General features: G+C 46.9%; 1 protein-coding gene across 4 annotated transcripts in view; it reads left to right on the forward strand.

Annotated features, from left to right (window-relative positions):
* Window positions 1-20,929, forward strand: part of CCDC91 (coiled-coil domain containing 91) — a 496,853-nt gene that overhangs the window by 421,709 nt on the left and 54,215 nt on the right. The gene's annotated exons all lie outside the window — the stretch shown is intronic.

Here is a 20,929-nt window from a genome sequence, read left to right on the forward strand (position 1 = left end):
AGCACACAGTAAGAGCTTAAAAAGTACTATAATTGTCATTATTAATAATCATAATAATGTTGGTATTTGTTAAGCGCTCACTATGTGCAGAGCACTGTTCTAAGCGCTGGGGGAGATACAGGGTCATCAGGTTGTCCCACGTGAGGCTCACAGTCCCCATTTTACAGATGAGGGAACTGAGGCACAGAGAGGTGAAGTGACTTGCCCACAGTCACACAGCTGACAAGTGGCAGAGTGGGGATAATAGTAGTAGTAATATTATAGAACAGCAGGAGCTGATACTCATATCTAGGAAAATCCAACCATCCTGCACTCTCATGACTAGTGATGAGCCCAGTGCTTAGAACAGTGCTTGACACATAATAAGCACTTAACAGGGACCGTAGTAAGCGCTCAATAAATACTATTGAATGAATGAATGAATCATTATCATTAATAAGCAGAACAGTGCTTGACACATAGTAAGCACTTAACAGGGACCATAGTAAGCGCTCAATAAATACTATTGAATGATCATTATTATCATTAATAAGCAGCAGGAGCACTTATGTATGGATCTGTAATTTATTTATGTTAATGTTTGTCTCCCCCATTCCCACCAGACTGTAAACTCATTGCGGGCAGGGAATGTTTCCGTTCATTGTCGCGTTGGACTCTCCCACACGCTTAATACAGTGCTCTGCAAACAGTAAGCACTCAGTAAATACGACTGAATGCATGAACGTATCCCGGCATTTAGCTGGGTGTTTGGGAAATAGGAGGAAATAATGAATGCTCACTATTCATTCATTCAATCGTATTTATTGAGCTCTTACTGTGTGAAGAACACTGTACTAAGCACTTGGAAAGTACAGTTCAGCAGTAAGGAGAGACAATCCCTGCCCACAACAGGCTTACAGTGTAGAAGGGGGGAGACAGACATCAAAACAGGCAAACAGACATCAATAGCATCAATATAAATAAATAGAATTATAGATATCGTTATTATTTTAAAGGGTGGTAAGGAATGGGGTGGGACAACAGGGTCGATTTGTGAGGAAGGGAAATGGGACATCGACAGCAAACTCATCATCTGAAATTATTTTGTCGATTATTTTTAATTTGCAAATAGGCTGTAGTATTGTGGATGTTCATTCAGTCATAATTATTGAGGGCTAACTGTGTGCAAAGCACTGAACTAAGCACTCGGGAGCGTATAATATAACATCAGACACGTTCTCTGCCTATAATGAGCTCACAGTCCAGAGGGTTGTCTTTGATCTACTGAGAAATATATTACCCCAAAGCGGGGTTTTGGAACAGTCTCACAGATTACCAGATTTTCCCATGACCTCCAGGATTTTCAGTCAAGAATTTAGATCTTCATTAAGTTTTTTTAGCACTTAGTTGATATGCATACTTATTTTTAAATAATGACCGTGGTACTTGGAAAGCACCTCCTATGTGCTAAGATGTGGTAAATACAATATAAGTGGATCAGACACAATTCTTGTTGTTCCATATGGAGAGAGAGCAGGTATGAAATCTTCATCAGCGAACTGAGACACAGAGAAGTTAAGTGACTTGCCCAAGGTCACGCAGCAGGCAGGTGATAGTGCCGGGATTAAAATCCAAGACTTCAGCCTCCGAGGAGGTGTCCGCTTTCAGGTTCCCAGGATTCCGGGTTTTTTCTTGGCTTTTTTTTTTTTCAGCCAAAAGAAGCAACCGTAGCTTTGTTACCAGAGGTTTCTTGGAGACGGCACCAAAATCATTCTCTAAGTGAAGGGATGTTTTTCTTCTCCTATAAAAACATAGAAAAATATCTTGACATTCTGCTATTTGCTGATTCATATGCACCGGGGCGACCTCTCCGTGATCCCGTGTCCTCTGGGAAGCCCGTGTGCAGTTTTCCTTTCGCTCTTTAAAGGCACAGTTGATTCCTCATCCATTTTCGCATCTGGGAAGGCTATCCCATGTGGTTTTTGCCATTTTGTAACTTTTCAAAATCCTCTCTTGGTTCCCTTCTAGACTGTAAACTTCCTCTAGACTGTAAGCTCGTTGTGAGCAGATAATATGTCTACCCACTGTTATTATTTAACTCCCCCAAGCATTTAGTCCAGTGGTCTGAACATAAGTGCTCAGTAAATACCATGGATTGATTTAAGGATCTGAATTAGTAATAATAATAATTATGGTACTAAGTGCTGGAGTGGATGCAAGCAAAGCAGGCTGGACCCAGTCCCTGTCCCACTGTGGCTCACAGTCTCAATCCCCATTTTATAGATGAGGGAATTGAGACCCAGAGAAGTGAAGTGATTTGTCCAAGGTCACACAGCAGTAAAGTGGAGGAGTCAGGATTAAAATCCATGACCTTCTGACTCCCGGGCCCGTGGTCTATCCACTATGCCGTGCTGCTTCTTCTAACGGTAATTCTATTGAAACATCAAATACCACACCATGTCAAGATATCTTATTAACCTTAAAGGTGTGGCTTTTTAGCGTGGCTTAGTGGAAAGCGCTTGGGAGTCAGAGGGCGTGGGTTCTAATCCCGGCTCCGCCACTCGTCAGCTGTGTGACTTTGGGCAAGTCACTTAACTTCTCCGTGCCCTCACTTACCTCATCTGTAAAATGGGGATTAAGACTTTGAGCCCCATGTGGAACAACCTGCTGACCTTGTTTCTACCCTAGTGCTTAGAACGGTGCTTGGCATACAATAAGCGCTTAACAAATACCAACATTATTATTATTATTATATTTCTTATTCTCTAGATTTTCCATATCCACATTATTTTCTGCTCAGAATCATTTCTCTCGCTCTTTCATTACTTTTGAAGCGGCTCCCTGTTTCTCATTCTTCACTTTCACATTACTTGTATTTATTGGGCACATATTATGTATATAACACTGTGCTTAGTGGCTTGGGATTATTCAGAGAAAATAGAAACCAAAGACAGTTTGGGGACATGCATAATAACTAATGGAAATGTGAAATCATAAAGGGCCTGTGGCTGTGAGCGAATTTCCCACGCACATATATCTTGAAGAAATCCCACCGATGGTGAAATTAAACTCTTAGAAATAGTAGTAAAAGAATTCATTAAGCACTTAGGATGGTCATCATATCATCACTGGTATTTACTGAGTGTTTACCGTGTGCAGAACACTGTACTAAGCGCTTGGAGAGGTAGAGTACAGCAGACTTGGTGGACACATCCCTTGCTCGCAGTGAGCTTCGAGTTTAGCTACAGTCATGATGGTCATTTACAGGAACCGGCTCTGTTTTGGCTTTGGCCTCATTGTGTTGTGATTTTCTTGAAGTTTCTGTATGCAAAAAAAAAAAAAAATTGTAGTAATCCATATTAATCTGCCTAGCACCATGTCTCGCACTTTTCAGTTGTGATGCAGCATGCCCTAATGGAAAGGACATGGTCCTGGGAGTCAGCGGACCCGCGTAGTATCGCCAGGTCCTCCACTTGCCTACTGTGTGACCTGGTGCAAGTCTTTTAACTTCTCTGAGCCTCAGCTTCCTGATCTGTAAAATGGAGAGTCATAAAATAGGTAGACTGTGAGCCCCATGTAGAAGCAGGACCACATCTTGGATTTACCCCAGTGCTTAATACAGTGCTTGACAGGTACTAAGCAATGAACAAATACTGGAACTGTTAATATTAGTAATAATAGTAGGATTAATATCATTGTTCATATTACTGTTTTTGCTACAGCCCGGCTCTCCCACTTGTCAGCTGTGTGACTGTGGACGAGTCACTTAACTTCTCTGTGCCTCAGTCACCTCATCTGCAAAATGGGGATTAAGACTGTGAGCCCCAAGTGGGACAACCTGATTACCCTGTATTTACCCCAGTGCTTAGAACAGTGCTCTGCACATAGTAAGCGCTTAACAAATACCAACATTATTATTAGCATGCTGTTTGAAACAATATTTTCATGTTTGTCCCATTAGAGTTTAAACTTCTTGTGGGCTCCTTCATTCTGTTATTCCCAAGTGTCTATTACAGTGCATTGCACTAAATGAGCATCTATAAATGCTGTTTTCCTACCATTTCTTCCCAGAGGATGTGCAGATTTCTTGGTTTTATATTCTACTTGTTCCTCCATTTTGCATCATTGACTCGTGCGCTGCCTAGGTAGCAGATCCTCCGATAGCAGTTAGTTCCTTGAATAGTCGGTGAAGAACTCTGATATGCATAGTTTCTCGGATAAATCACCGGGCCTTTCTTCAGCTTTATTTTCAGTCGGCGGGCTGGATTGACACTGTGACTCCAGAATGATCATTTCTAAAACCGGTACTCGGCTCAGTTAATAGAGTTTCACGGAGGATTGGAAGAGAATCTCTATCCCGACACCCATGTTCTATCTTTTGCCCCGGCCGCAAAGAATAAATTGAACAGGACTTATTTCTTTCCCCCATTGGTAATGGAAATTGATCAGATTCTCAACGAGCTTTCCAGGACAATTCAAAGCACTTTCACACATATCTGCCATTTATTTATTTCTATCAATGCTTGTCTCCCCCTCTAGATTATAAGCCCCTTTCGGGCAGGGAGCGTGACTACCAGAGCTGCTGTATTAGACTTTTCTGAGTGGTCTGTATAGTGTTCTGCACACAGTTAAGTGCTCAGTTAATACCATTGATTGCTTGGATGGGAATGGGAATTTTTTGTGGGTGGGGAATGTACCTGCTCTATTCTTAGGTTGTACTCTTCCAAGCACTACTAAGCTTCATTATTCCTAGAATAATGAAGGAGCCCACAAGGAGTTTACACTCTAATGGGACAAACACAAAAATATTGTTTCAGGCAGCACTGCGGAGTAATAACAACAATAATATGAACATTAATAATATTCGTATTAACATTTATCGAGTGCTTACTGTATACGGAGCACTGTACTAAGCCCTTGGGAGAGTACAATACAATAGTACATAATGCTACTAATAATAATAATTGCAGTATTTGTTAATCGCTTAGTACGCATCAAGCACTGTATTAAGCACTAGGGAAAATCCAAGGTAATCCAGTCTGGCACTGTCCCGCTTCCACATGGGGCTGACATTCTATCCATTTTACGAATCCCCATTTTACAGATCAGGAAGCAGAGGCCCAGAAAAGTTAACTGACTTGTATCAGTTCGTACGGCAGGCAGGTGGAGGAGCTGGCGATCGCACGCGACGAGCGCACGATAAGCGCTCAGTAAATAGGATTGATGGGTCGAGCAGTGGGAATGGCACAGGTGGTCGTCAGCATGAAGATCTGTGTACCCCACCAATCTGGAGGATCCCAAGTTCCTCTGTCTTGATCTCTTCAATGATTTTTCCAAGACAGTGGTCAGAGCCCTTCTTCAAGGGGCTCTTACCAACTCTGTGACATACCAGGGAGACGTCACCTCCTCCGTCAACCAACGTCCTGATCTTGTGTGCCCCGACTAAGCAGTGCCGCGTAGTGGATAGAGCACGGGCCTGGGAGTAAGATGGTCATGGGTTCTAATCCTGACGCCTCCACTTGTCCGCTGTGTGGCCTTGTGCAAATCACTTGCTGGGTGTCCTTGGGCCTCATTTACCTCATCTGTAAAATGGGGATTGAGACCGTGAGCCCCATGTGGGACAGAGACTGTGTCCAACCTGATTTGCTTGTATCCACCCCAGCTCTTTGTACAGTGCCTGGCACGGAGTAAGCGCTTCACAAATATCGTACTTACTATAATGATTATTATTATTTTCCCTTACTCCCTCCGCCTTCTGAGTCACCTGTGCACTTGGATCTCTATGCTTTCGGCACTGGCTATTCACCCCACCCTCAGCCCCACAGCACTTACGTCCATATCCGTATCTGATTCATTTCTATAAGTGGCTGTCTCCTCTAGACTGCAAGCCCGATGTGGGCAGGGACGTGTCTACCAACTCTGTAATGTTGTCCTCTCCCAAGCACTTAGTACTAGTGCTCAGCACACAGTAAGTGTTCAGTAGATAGGACTGATTAGTTCTTAGTTCGGGTCTTGGAAACCCTCCGTGGAGGCTCTTTATACGCTCTCTATGGCACATTAGAAACACCACCATTTCAACCCCACGGACATGCATTCGAACTCTTTCTGTGGGCCCTAAGCGCAGGCCTAAGAGTCAGAAGACTTGGGTTCTAATCCCAGGTCCGTCAAATGGCCGCTGCATACATTAGGCGAGTTAAATGACCTTGGGCAAGTCATTTAGCTTCTCTGGGCCTCAGTTCCCTCCTCTGTCAAATGGGGATTGAGACAGTGAGCCCAACGTGGGCCGTGGACTGTGACCAACATGATTGGTTTGTATTTACCCCGAGGCTTAGTACAGTGCCTGGCAAATGGTAAATGCTTAAGAAATACCATTTTTTTAAAAAGTCCTTGTTTAGAGATGGTGTATATTCATTCAATAGTATTTATTGAGCGCTTACTATGTGCAGAGCACTGTACTAAGCTCTTGGAATGTGCAAATCGGTAACAGATAGAAACAGTCCCTGCCCTTTGACGGGCTTACAGTCTAAGTGGAGTAGACGTACAAGAACAATAGCAATAAATCAAGAACAATAGCAGGACAGATTCAGAAACAGTGCTGAGAATAGCAGCCCGGCCACTCCGGGGTTTTAACAGACCCTTCACAGACATTTAGAGCCATTAGTAATTTCACAGTCTGGAAATGGATTTAGTAAATTTGGCCACCCTAAGAAAAGCATGAAGATTAATTAATTGAATAATGGAGGTATCCATTAAATGTTTCCTAAATGACAGATTACATTGTATATTCCAAGCGCTTAGTACAGTGCTCTGCACGTAATAATAATAATAATAATGTTGGTATTTATTAAGCTCGTGCCGAGCACTACGTGCCAAGCACTGTTCTAAACACTGGGGTAGATACAGGGTAATCAAGTTGTCCCACGTGAGGCTCACAGTTAATCCCCATTTTATAGATGAGGTAACTGAGGCACAGAGAAGTGAAGTGACTTGCCCATTAAGTGACTTGCCCACAGTCACACAGCTGACAACTGACAGAGCCAGGAGTCGAACCCATGACCTCTGACTCCGAAGACCGGGCTCTTTCCACGGAGCCACGCTGCTTCTCATAGTAAAGCGCTCAGTAAATGCTATCGAATGAATAATTTGACCTATAAGCAACCCTAGGAGAAATTAATCTTTCTTAAGTTTTGTCCCGAGGCTGAGTATCTAGAGTGGCTATGGGAAGTCAGCTTTAGAAGACTGTGTTCTGCGGCTTGTGAAAACCATTCAACTAAAAGTCTGTTATATTGTTGTACTCTCCCAAACACTTAGCACGGTGCTCTGCGCACAGTAAACGCTCAGTACCCATGATCGATTGCTTGATTGATAAACATCTTCCCGCCTTGAAACTTGCCCGATCTTTTCATCGGTTTTCTCTGGGTAGCTAAGGAGGTTTGGCAAATGGGTTTCCTGGATGTGAAGTTTGGGGTTCATTCCTAAACTGACTTTTCCAGAGCGGCAACGAACCATCCTAACGTTGTCAGAACATTCTAGACACTGGAGGCGGGGAATGTGACTACCAGTTCTGTTCTCTGGAACTCTCCCAGTGCTCTGCTCCCAGTAAGCCTCAATAGATATGATCGACTGATGGAAACAGGGTGTTTTTTAAATCATATTTGTTAAGCATTTTCTATGTGCCAGGCACTATGCTAACCACTTGGGTAGATACAACATAAATCAGGTTGGACACAGTCCATGACCTCACATGGGGCTTACAGTCTTAATCCCCATTTTTTAGATGGGGTAACTGAGGCACAGAGAAGCGACTTGCCCAAGGTCACACGGTAGCCAGGGAGTAGAGCTGGAATGAGAACCCAGGCCCTTCTGACTCCCAGGCCCGTGTTGGAGATTGTCATCTCCTCCAAGAGGCCTTCCCTGTCTAAGCCCTCCCTTCCTGTGAGTCCGTCGTTGGGCAGGGATCGTCTCTGTTGCCTAATTGTACATGCCAAGCGCTTAGTACAGTGCTCTGCACATAGTGAACGCTCAATAAATACTAATGAATGAATGAATCTTCTGCATCACACTGACTTTCTCCCTTTGTTCATCCCCCCTCCCAGCCCCACAGCATTTACGTACCTCTCTGTAATTTCTTTATTCATATAAATTTCTGTCTCCCCCTCTAGACTGTAAGCGCATTGCGGACAGGGAATGTGTCTGTTTAGTCTTCTATCGTGCACCCCCAAGCGCTTAGTACTAGCACACGGCGAGCACTCAGTAAATACGATTGAATGAGCGAATGAATCCCCAACATGTCATCCCATGTCAAAATCGATAGCTAGTCGTTGGAGCGGGATATTTGGAGAAGAGTGTTTTCGATTCTGATTTGAGCATCAGGGGCAGGTTAAATCTCTGTACGCTCCCACAGTATCCTAGTGAGAGCTCCAGGGAGCCCCACGAACACCCCCAGAGCCACCAAGGGGATCCCCCCTACTAAAGCAGATTTACCTCCCAAGTGCAGTAAGCTCTCGATAAATCTCGATCGATCGATTGATCAATCGGCACCTCCAGGAATTGGATTCTCTCTGGCCTCGTTGAGCTCCCACAACAACATGTAGCGGCAGTGTTTCCTCGTGGAAAGAGCTCGGGCCTGGGATTCTGAAGACCTGGGTTCTAATCCTGTCTCTAATAGCTATAATAATTATGGTATTGGTTAAGCGCTTACTGTGTGCCAAGCACTGGGATTGATACAAGGTAATCAGGTTGTCCCACGTGGGGCTCACAGTCTTAAACCCCATTTTACAGATGAGGCAACTGAGGCACAGGGGAATTAAGGGACGTGCCCAAAGACACACAGCTGATAAGTGGCGGAGCCGGGATTAGGACCCACGTTCTAATCCCCACTCTGCCACGTGCCTGCCATTTGACCATGACGTCACTGGACTTCCTCAGCTCTAAAGTGGAGATTAAAAACCTCTTTTCCCTCCCTTTTAGACTGTGAGTCTCGTGTGGACAGGGACAGCGGCCGATCTGATTATCCTTCATCTACCCCATCTCGTAGTACAGCGCTGGGCACATCTGAACGCCTAGCAAGTAACATAACATCTTTAACTCTTTATTTTGGGTTCCAGGATCCTGTTCTCCAGAGAGTCGTCCAAGGAATGTTATTTTTCTCCCACTCCCCCGACATCACCCCTACGGAAATGTCCAAGCCTGGAAGCATCCCAGGACCACTCCTCACCCCATCTTGGGGTACCCCGTGGGGCCCTCCCTTACAATGTACCCCTATGGCTAGAGCAGATCAAGGTGTGTATCTCTGGATGCCTCTCCACGTGGTATTTATTGAGTGCTTACTGTGGGCAGGGCACTGTTCTAAAAGCTGGGGAGAGTACACCAAGGACCTGGGTTCTGATCCCAGCTCTGCCACTTGTCTGGCGGTGTCACCTTGGGTAAGTCACTTCACTTCTCTGGACCTCACTTCCCTCACCTGTCAAATGAAGATTAAGACTGTGAGCCCCACGTGGGACAACCTGATCACCTTGTATCCTCCCCAACGCTTAGAACAGTGCTTTGCACGTAGTAAGCGCTTAACAAATGCCAACAGTATTTTGATTATTCTCTGGACCTCAATTCCCTCATCTGGAAAATGGGGATTAAGAGTGTGAGCCCTGTGTGGGACAGGGACTGTGTCCAACATGATTATCTGGTATCTACCCCTACTCTTAGAGCGGTGCCTGGCACATGGTAAGCGCTTAGCAAATACCACAGTTATTATTATTATAATATTAGGGCAGAGTGGTCATCCCCCACATGTAGAATCTGTCCTCCCCTTACCTTTCCCCTCCTCTATCCCCTCACATCGTTGCCCCCTCTCGCTAGACAGACATCCTCTCCCGCATCCGCGCGTCGGCGGAGGGCAACCCTCCCCCGACATTTCACCCCAGCCTCTCTCTTCCCCTAAACGAGGGAGGATCGCTTCCAACGTCTTAGCATTTTATTTCGGTTGTAAATCTGAGATTTGTGTCACCATGGAGTTTTCATTATTTCTTTGAGTAAATAATGTGATTAGTGTTTTATCCTGGACCGGGGATAGATTAATCATATTTCCTTTGTTATGTTACAAGAAATTTTTACGTCTGCTTTTATTCCTCTAGGTTGCCGGAATGTGGGCCATTTGACATTTTAAGTAACCGTTGCTGGGTTTTTCCTTTATGTTTATGGACACTCGGTTCATGTAAGATTTAGTACGAGTATAATGTATTCAGCGCTCTGCTTTGTCTTCAATATTTATTCCATTCCTGTGGTTCAGATTTTCCCTTTATTGTGTTTCATGTGTTTAAAAAGAAAATGTCTCATCCGGGGTGTGTCTCTGAACCCAACAGACAGGTTCTCCCCTGACTCGCAGTGGTAAATTTGCTGAAAAACAAGTTAACCAAACCTTTTTTCATATATATATTTTTGTTTTACATATCAGTTTTACTGTAAAACTTTCCAGATAGCAAAAAAATCCAAAGAGAGAAGTATCCATAGCCGGCAAGTCATACTTCATTAATTTTAAAACTTCCATGTCGGGAAAGTCACAACATAAAGTTCTGAGATTTGGGAAAGCAACTAACTCCTACACCATTTAACTGAAAATTACCGTGAGAGCGTTAAAGTCTTAATTTTTAAAAAAAATGGCAAAAGTTCTAAATCAAAGTTTAAAAAAACCCCGTGGAGAATGAACATGTAAGAAAGGTATCGAACCCAAGGAGACTGAGTAGCAAAGCAGTTGGAAATGGTAAAAGGCAGAAAGAAGTTCTCCGTTTGGGAGCTGAAATGTTGGAACCACACTCACACGTAAGCTAAACAAGAGGAGACACCAATATTGTGGTTTTTAACTCGTCTGGATTTAGAGCAGATGCCATTAAAGAGCAGAGGCTCACAGAGATTGAGCCATTGAAAATTCTTCCAAATAATGCAGATCGTGCTCAGAGATACGATGTAGACTAGAGTGTCTCAAAGCACAGAGACTGGATTCTTTAAACTTCTTCGAAATGAGAAATTAGTGGTGGAGAAATGTATCTCTTGAGATTCTTGGATATGGACCCAGCTAAATGGTTCATGAAAGGGTTTGGAAAAGAGCTCTCCTCTAGAAAAAAGTATAAAGGAAAACTTAGACGAGGAACCTTTGAAGATTCTGATTGGGGGAATCGTGATTGGGCTGGGTATTTGGGTCTTTCCTCCTTTGAGCTGAAATTTCTTGACTCCATGTGATTTTTCACCAGATATATGGTATTTGTTAGGCGCTTACCCTTTGCCAAGCACTGTTCTAAGCACTGGGGTAGATATAATGTCATCGGGTTGGACGCAGTCTCCGTCTCACATAGGGCTCATGGTCTCAATCCCCATTTTACAGATGAGGTAACTGAGGCTCAGAGAAGTAAAGTGACTTGCCCGAGGTCACACGACAGACAAGTGGTGGAGCCGGGATTAGAACCCACGTGACTCCCAAACCCGTGGTCTTGTGCATCCCCCTAAAATGGATGCGAGACTTAACTGAAGGGGGTAAGGAAGGCCATGGGGAAACCGAGTGACATTTTAGGACCAAGCACCAAGTTTGCGACGTTGACTCGCTTCTGCTGATGAAGATAAAGGAAGAATTTAGCAACAATACTATTAATAATGATGGTATTCGGTAAGCACCCGCTATGCATCAGACGCCGTTCGAAGCCTGGGATAGCGACAAGTTAATCAGGCCAGACACAGTCCCTGCCCCCACACGAGGCTCACGTGGAGCATTTTTCTGTGTTCATTCTTCGAAGGATTTAAAAAAAAAAAAATTTGATCTGGAACTACTCCTTATTTTTTAAAAATGTTGCTTCTGGGATTTTATCCTGAGATTTCCCTAGAGAGGAACCTCAATGGAAGCCATTCCAGACTCTCCACACAAGATATTTTGGCCCCGGAGCCTCCTGTGGCATCCAAGGACGCTGACGGCCGTGACAGTTCTGATGTACAGCCTGCCTCTTTGTATGTGTCACCATCCCCCACACCCTTGACGGACGGAAAACTGAGTCAGACCGTGGCTTCGGGTCGTCTCCGAGGTCACCGTTAGTGATCAAAATCGAAGGAACCCCAGGCTTCCTGATCTCCTTCTCTTCCGAAGATGTGCCCCGTCCCTTTCAACGCGAGGAAGTTCTATGGGATTAAACGTACGGGGTCAAACACTGCTCTAGAGATGTGGAAACAGAGGAGGGCATCTCTGACCGGCCAAGGCTCCTCAACGGGAGGCTCTGCGGGACTTGAGGGGGTTGCACAGAAAAGGAAACAGCTCTGGGGCCTGTTGGTTAAAAAAAAAATGAGATTAAACCCGGAGAATAGACATTCGAGAATACTAATAATGGTGGTGGTGGTATCTTTTAAGCGCCGACTACGTGCCGGGCACCGTACTAAGTGGTGGGATCGATCCAAGCAAGTCAGGTCAGACACGGTCCCACGTGGGGTTCACGTTCTTCATCCCCATTTTGCAGATGAGGTAACTGAGGCTCGGAGAAGGGAGGTGACTTGCCCAAGGTCGCACAGCAGACAAGTGGAGGAGCCGGTTTGAACCCGGGTCCTTCTGACTCCCAGGTCCTTGCTCTATCCACTGGACCGTGCTACTTCCGCACGGTAAATGCGAGGTTTATGTGCAATCGGGACTATGCGATCAACCCCTCTTCCTCTCTTCCGAAGACAGAATAAGCAGAGAGATTGGGGTTTGTTTCTTTCAGCAGCATGGCATAGTCGGTAGAGTCCGGGCCTGGGGGGGTCAGACGGTCATGGGTTCTAATCCCGGCGCTGCCACCTGTCTGCTCTGTGACCTTGGGCAAGTCACTTCACTTCTCTGGGTCTCAGTTACCTCATCTGTAAAATGGGAACGGAAACCACGAGCCCCATGTGGAACTGTGTCCGACCCAATTTGCTTGGATCCAGTACAGTGCCTGGCACATACTAAGCACTTAACAAATACCCTAATTATCGTTTCAGGTTTTTTTGCAAGATGACAGGGAGGCTTCCGTATGGGCAGAGTACGCGTCCGCTAGTTCCGTTGAATTGTGCTCTCCCGAGCTCTTGGTGCCTGGGAGTCAGAGGTCAGGGGTTCGAATCTCAGCTCTGCCACTTGTCAGCTGTGTGACTGTGGGCAAGTCACTTCGCTTCTCTGTGCCTCAGTGACCTCATCTGTAAAATGGGGATGAAGATTGTGAGCCTCACGTGGGCCAACCTGACGACCCTGTATCTCCCCCAGCGCTTAGAACGGTGCTCAGCACATAGTGAGCGCTTAACAAATACCAACATTATTACTGTGCTCTGCACATACCATCGATTGATTGATTGCTGAGATGCCTTTCGGTATTTTTTACCTATGAAGCACCCGTCCAGAGGGCAACGCTGAGCATCAGGACAGTCAGGGGCAAGTCTGCCTACTTGTTGCGTTAGAACGGGCTTCTCCACGGCAGGGACCGCCTCTATCCGTTGCCGACTTGCTCATTCCAGGCGCTTAGTACAGTGCTCTGCCCATAGTAAGCGCTCCGTAAATACTGTTGAATGAATGAATTCCCAGGGCCTCCGTTGAATTTTGCTCCTGGGAATTCCCTCGGTCAAGCCGGCCGGCGGCGGTGACACCGGGAGGGACCCTAGGATCCGCAGAGCCGAGAGCCTCCCGTGCGCCTTAATCCTAGCCACCCGGGGGCCACCCAGGGATACTAGACTTGGGTGTGAGGTTGCATCTTGGCATCCTCTGCCTCTCCCCTGGCATCTGCCTCCCCCTGGCATGTTCTACCCCGGTGAATCTAGGTTATGGAGGCACAAGAGGCATCTTCACCTTGTGGCTCTTTCTGCTCTCGCTGCCAAGGCATCTGGCTCTAGTCGTAATGGCTGCGGCGGGGTAGGGAAGACCACATTTAGCGGCTCTTTCCAAAATTAATGAACTTCACTTTACCGGTGTAGAAAGAGCCTCTTGAAGCATTTTTTCAGGGGCCCAGCCGCAAGAACGCCTCAGTAGATCAGCGGTCCCAGAAGCGGAGAGCTGAGGACATATAGATGAGACCTAAATTAACTCCAGGGTAACTGGGCGTGACCGGGACTCCGCACATTAAGCGCTCGATAAATACCATTGATTGACTGATTGATCGGCAGATCCAACCGCCTAATTCCGTACCCGGCAGCGGCAGCAGGAGGCATGTGTGACGTTGCCTTGGTGACGTTCTCTTAAAGTTTATTATTATTATTAATTATGGTCCTATTCCCGAAATAGTGGTATTTGTTCAGTGCTTACAATGTGTCCGGCAGTGCTCTAAATTAATCAGGTCAGACACAGTCCCTGTCCCACATGGACTCACAGTCTATTTAGGAAGGGAGAACGGGTACTGAATCCCCATTTTTACAGTTGAGGAAACCGAGGCACAGAGAATTTGACTGTCTTGCCCAAGGTCGCACAGTACACGTGACGGATCTGGGATTCGAACCCAGGCCTTTTGACTCCCAGACCCGTGCTCTTACCGGCCGGCATCCCTACCTAGCCTGGAAGAAGTTGCGATTTCTAAGTCAGGATGTCTTCCAGCGCCGTCTTACCTCACTCTCGTGAGTCTCTGAAGTTCCAGTTCTAACTTTTCTTCTTCTGAAGAACATTTTAATTATACCAGTTCAGATGACCAGACCTGAGTGGGGGAGAGGGGACTTTAATCATGAAATAATAATGATCAGGGAACCCATTCTCCTTCTCTCCCATTCCTCCTAAGAGTGATTTCTCCAGGCAGAAGAGAAAGTGGCAGATTATAAAAACGCACCGCCTACTGGATGGGGAACCATGTAAAGTCCTAGAACTCTTTCCATTTTTATTAAAGTTGTTCATCTTCTTATCCAAATAGTTTTAAGAAGATGACCTCATTGCCCTGTTTACTGAGGCAACGGAAAATGTACTTTCAGCTTAACAGACTAGAAATATATGCTTATAAAGAGAAGCCCTAAAGGAAATTCCAAGTCAGCGTGGGTTTTCGACCCCGAGCGTGGAGAATTAAAAGGATCTCTCACCTTGTGCTATAGCTAGAAGAATGCCTTAGCGGGCGTCCATTAGGTTAGCAGACGTCCATTATGCTGCTGAGCTCTACCTCAGCTCCCTCTCCCTTCTGCGTCCTTTATGAACTTGGATCTGCGACCTTTGGGCATTTCTTTCATTCAGTGGCATTCGTCGCGTGCTCACTAAGCCCTAAACAGACACATTCCCTGCCCACGACGAGCTTACGGTCTAGAGGGGGACATCCGCTATTCCCTCCACCCCTGAGGCCCACAGCACTACCGTACATATCTGTAAATTGTATATTACGAATTAGTCATTTATATTCATTTCTGCCTCCCTCCTCTAGACTGTAAGCTTGTTGTGGGCAAGGAACTTGTTTGCCAACTTGGATGTTTCGTTTTCTCCCAAGGGCTTAGTAGAAGGCTCTGCGTATAGTGTGCGCTCCGTGACTCGGTGGAAAGAGCCCGGGCTTGGGAGTCGGAGGTCGTGAGTTCTAATCCCGGCTCTGCCACTTGTCAGCTGTGTGACCTCGGGCGGGTCACTTCACTTCTCCGTGCCTCAGTGACCTCATCTGGAAAATGGGGATGAAGACCGTAAGCCTCACGTGGGACAAGCTGATGACCCTGGATCTCCCCCAGCGCTTAGAACGGTGCTCTGCCCTTAGTAAGCGCTTAACAAATACCAACATTATTATCCATGCCATTGGGGAGCAGGAGAATGACCCTTCGACTCTTTCGCTCTGGTCTCCTGCACTTGTTGCCCATTTGGACTTCCTGACCCTCTAACTTCTGTCTCTCCTTTTCCCCTTGCGTCTATAAACTCATTTAGAGCGGGGATCCTGTCTACGTCCTCTTTTTATGGTACTCTTCCAGGTTCTTACTACGGTGAGAGAACACACTAAGGGTTAAATAAATAAATAATAAACCTTTGATTTATTGGTTGATGTAGGGGAAACGTGGGTGAAATTTACCTTGCTGCTTCTTCAGGTTGATGGAAAATTCCGGCCTTTGGGCCGTCAAGCCAACATCCCGGCCCTGCCGCCTGTCAGCTGCGTGACTGTGGGCAAGTCGCTTAACTTCTCTGTGCCTCCGTTACCTCATCTGTAAAATGGGGATGAAGACTGGGAGCCCCACGTGGGACAATCTGATCACCTGGTAGCCCTCCCAGCGCTTAAAACAGTGCTCTGCACATGGAAAGCACTTAACGAATACCAACATCATTATTATCATTATCTTTACCGGTACGTCGTGGCTTAGTGGAACGAGCCCGCGCTTGGGAGGCAAAAGACGTGGGTTCTAATTTTGGCTCCTCCACTTGTCCGCTGGGCAGGTCACTGAATTTCTCTGGGCCTCAGTTACCTCATCTGTCAAATGGGGATGAAGACTGCGAGCCCCACGTAGGACAAGCTGATTACCTTGTATCCACCCTAGTGCTTAGAACAGTGCTTGGCACATAGTAAGTGCTTAACAAATACCGTCATTGTTATCATTGGTACATGAAGTCTAGGTCCAAAGTGGTCATCTTTGTGGCCTACCTATAGAGGCCTAAAACCTAAGATGAATTATTCTTCTTAGAGAAGCAGAGTGGCTCAGTGGAAAGAGCACAGGCTTAGGAGTCCGAGGTCATGAGTTCGAATCCCAGCTCTGCCACTTGTCGGCTGTGTGACTGTGGGCAAGTCCCTTCACTTCTCTGTGCCTCAGTGACCTCATCTGTAAAATGGGGATTAAGACTGTGAGCCCCACGTGGGACAACCTGATTCCCCTGTGTCTACCCCAGCGCTTAGAACAGTGCTCGGCACTTAACAAATACCAACATCCTTATTATTACTCTCCGGGTTTAAACGTAATAAATTAATCGGTTTAAGAATTCTTATAGATCGCCTCGTGACCATGTACAGTCTTCAAGGAGAGGTTGTATTCGATGAGTTTGTCCTCTTTCCAACAAGACTTGCTAGTTATCTCTATTTAGAGAGAAATCTATCTGTAGAGTCACCATTTATGCCACAAAGGAGAGAGGAGAGGGTTGGGAGTTAGAGAGAGGCAGAAAGAAAGAGAGGGAGAGAGAAGCATAGATTTAAAGAACATGGCAGAGTTGCAAAATCAATCAATTAATCAAATCGATTGCGCCAGTCAAATCGATTGTAGTAATTTTAAGCTCTTAGAGAGGAGGGAGAATCCCTATTAACTCTACTTTTTACTGGTATTTGCAAAGTGCTTTCTATGTGCCGGGCTCTGTACTAAGAACTGGGGTAGAAATAAGCTAATCGGGTTGGACACAGCCCGTGTCCCACACGGGGCTCCCGGTCTTCATCCCCATTTTACAGATGAGCTAGCAGAGGCACGGAGAAGTGAAGTGATTTCACCAAGGCCACACAGCAAAGTGGCAGAGCTGGGATTAGAACTCCTGACTCGACTCCCAGACCCGTGCTCTCTCCGCTACACTGCACTTGCCTGCTGAGTGACCTCGGGCGAGTCACTTCACTTCTCCTTCCCTCCATTCCCTCCTCCGTAAAATAGGGATTAAGTCTGTGTGCTGCGTGTGGGACAGGGACTCCACCTTTATTCATCTGTATCCACTCCAGCGCTTAGTACAGAGCCTGGAATATTGTAAGCACTTAACGAATACCACAATTATTAATAATAGTGGTAGTAAGGCTTGGCACATAGTTAGCACTTAACAGATGACACCCGTTATTATCATTCGTTCGTTCCATAGTATTTATTGAGCGCTTACTATGTGCAGAGCACCGTACTAAGCGCTTGGAATGTACAGATCGGTAACGGAGAGAGACGGTCCCCGCCCTCTGACGGGCTCACGGTCTGATCGGGGGAGACGGACGGACGAGAACGATAGCAGTGAATGGAATCGAGGGGATGAACATCTCATTGAAACAATAGCAAATAAATAGAATCAATCGTTACTATTATTATTTTATTATCAGCCTCTGAGGGTAAGCACCCCTCTCAGGGTGGCACCTGGAGAGTTTCTGGGACAATACCAGTCTAGGCAACGGGAGGGAGAGTCGAGGAGAGGCCCGTCCGTTCCGTTCCCGGCTCGGCCGGTGGCTAGCGAGCGGCGGGCCGTCGGCCGCGAGTCAAAACTTCCCCCGTGCTGGGCGGCGGCCCGGGAGAGAGGCGAGGGCGGAGACTCGGGTTTTCTACTCGGAGGGAGGCGACGGTCAACCACTCCCCCAGAAACTCTACGGATCCACTAGCGGAACGATCGCAGATGGCGGCGGGGCTTTCCGGGAGAGACGCGTCCGTGGCGTCGCTACGGGTCGGTCAGCGGCGTGAGACAAGGCAAGAGGGTGAGCGAATGAGGTGGTCACCTCGGGGCCCGGTGCGAGAAAGGGAAGTGCGGGGTGGGTGACAGGGTCACAGGGTCGAAGGTGCTGATCTTCAGCCGCGTAGTGTAGTCAGAGGCTACGGGCCCCTCCGCCGTAAAGGCCGACGGATTGCGTGCCACGCTAGACCCCCGGAGGCGACGCGTCAGAGGGATGGACGCCGCCGTCCCGTCAAGTGCCCAGGTCCTAGCGAGGGCCGCCGAGAAACTGTCTGCAGATGAACATCCGTGAAATGTCATGTATGACATCATCACATCATGCAGGCATGCAGAATGATGACAATGTTGGTATCTGTTAAGCGCTTACTACGTGCAGAGCACTGTTCTAAGCGCCGGGGTAGATACAGGGTGATCAGGTTGTCCCACGGGAGGCTCACGGTCTTCATCCCCATTTTCCAGATGGGGTAACTGAGGCCCAGAGAAGTGAAGTGGCTTGCCCACGGTGACACCGCTGACAAGCGGCAGAGCCGGGATTCGCACCCATGTCCTCTGACTCCCAAGCCCGTGCTCTTTCCACGGAGCCACGCTGCTTCTCTACGCATGCAGCTTAACGTGATGGTGTCGTACGGGAGGAGGCCGAGAACGGTAATGATAATTATCGTTGTGGTATTTGTTAAGCGCTTCCTATGCGCCAGGCACTCTACTAAGCGCTGGGGCTGGGGCAAGCAAATCAGGTTTGACCCAGCCCCTGTCTCACTTGGGCCTCACAGTCTTAATCCCCATTTTATAGATGAGGTCACTGAGGCCCGGAGAAGTGAAGGGGTTTGACCAAGGTCACAGAGCAGACAAGGGGCAAAAGCGGGATTAGCGCCCACGACCTTCTGGCTCCCAACTGCTTTTTGAGAACAAATCCCTCTCGCCCCCCTCTCGTGGTGGTGAAAGATCTCTGACCGCTTTGAACAGGTCGACCTGCACAGGTGATCCAGATGATCGAGAAGCGGCGTGGCTCAGTGGAAGGATCCGGGGCTTGGGAGTCAGAGGTCACGGGTTCGAATCCCGGCCCCGCCGCTTGTCAGCAGTGTGACTTTGGGCGAGTCGCTTCGCTTCTCTGTGCCTCAGTGACCTCATCTGGAAAATGGGGATGAAGACCGTGAACCCCACGTGGGACAACCCCATCACCTCGTATCCCTCCCAGCGCTTAGAACAGTGCTTTGCACATAGCAAGCGCTTAACAAATGCCGTTATTATTATACGGTAGCATTTACTGAAAATCCAGCCGTTATATCGAAAAGCGACTAGAAGCCCGAGGGGGGATGTGATGTGTGCGTGTTCAAAGGAACGATCTCAGTGAACTGGTCGAGAAGCTCTAAATCTGTAAATATTATATAGGAGGACGATTCGGATCACCTTATTAATACTTGCCCGTTATGACTCCATCGAATGTCACATTTCAGTAGTGAATAGGGCATTGTCCTCTCTTTTTTTTATAGTTTTAACAGTTGCTATGGGTTAAGCACCGTTCTAAGCACTAGGGTGGATACAAAACTACACAGGCCTGACACAGTCCCTGTCCCACGTGGGGCTCACAGTCTAATCCGGATTTCTTTTTGTAGCAATAATCCTGGATTGACATTCAATCAAATTCAAATTCAAGATACTTAAATATGTGAGAAGCAGCATGGTTTAGTTGATTGAAGCACGGGCCCGGGAGTCAGAAGGACCTGAGTTCTAATTCCGGCTCTGCCACGTGTCTGCCGTGTGACCTTGGGCATTTCACTTCACTTCTCTGGGCCTCAGTTACCTCATCTGTAAAATAAGGATTAAGGCCGTGAACCCCGTTTGGGACAGGGACCGCGTCCAACCCCGATCAACCTGTATCTACCCCAGCGCTCAGAACGGTGCTCGGCGCATAGTAGGCGCTTAACAAGTACCGTAATTATCATCATCGTTATTACTTTCATATGTAAGTACGGAGCTCCGTTAGATCAATTCTTGATTCTATTTATCGCCATCGTTCTCGTCCGTCCGTCTCCCCCGATCAGACCGTGAGCCCGTCAGAGGGCGGGGACCGTCTCTATCTGTTACCGATCTGTACATCCCAAGCGCTTAGTACGGTGCTCTGCCCATAGTAAGCGTTCAGTCGATACCATTGAATGAATGAATGCGGGGCAGGGAATGTATCCAATCCGAGTTGCTTGTCTTCTCCCCCAGCGCTTAGTACAGTGACTGACACATAATAATAATTATGGTATTCGTTAAGCGCTTACTATGTATCAAGCACTGTTCTAAGCTTAGTACATTGCTCTGCACATAGTAAACGCTCGATACATACTATCGAATGAGTGAATTGATTAACTGTGAGCGACTGAAGCCAGTAGGAGTTTGGGTTTGCAGAGGATCCTCGAAATCCTCTGGATTTTTAAATGTAATTTGGGCGCCCGGAGCGTGCCTCCGAGGGGAAGGGGATTGGATCTAGGGAGTTGCTTGAAGAAGCGGGGGACGTCCGGCTTAGAAAAACACCGCGAGGAGTGGCGTGATTACGTGATTAGGGGCAGCTGTAAACTCGAGAAAATTTACATTGGGCTTCATGGTAGAAATAAGTGTACTTTGGTCCTACCCTGTTCCCGAACCAAAAATAGATTTGCTGACAGAATT

Source organism: Ornithorhynchus anatinus, chromosome 2 (assembly GCF_004115215.2).
Source record: "Ornithorhynchus anatinus isolate Pmale09 chromosome 2, mOrnAna1.pri.v4, whole genome shotgun sequence".
Lineage (NCBI taxonomy): Eukaryota > Metazoa > Chordata > Mammalia > Monotremata > Ornithorhynchidae > Ornithorhynchus > Ornithorhynchus anatinus.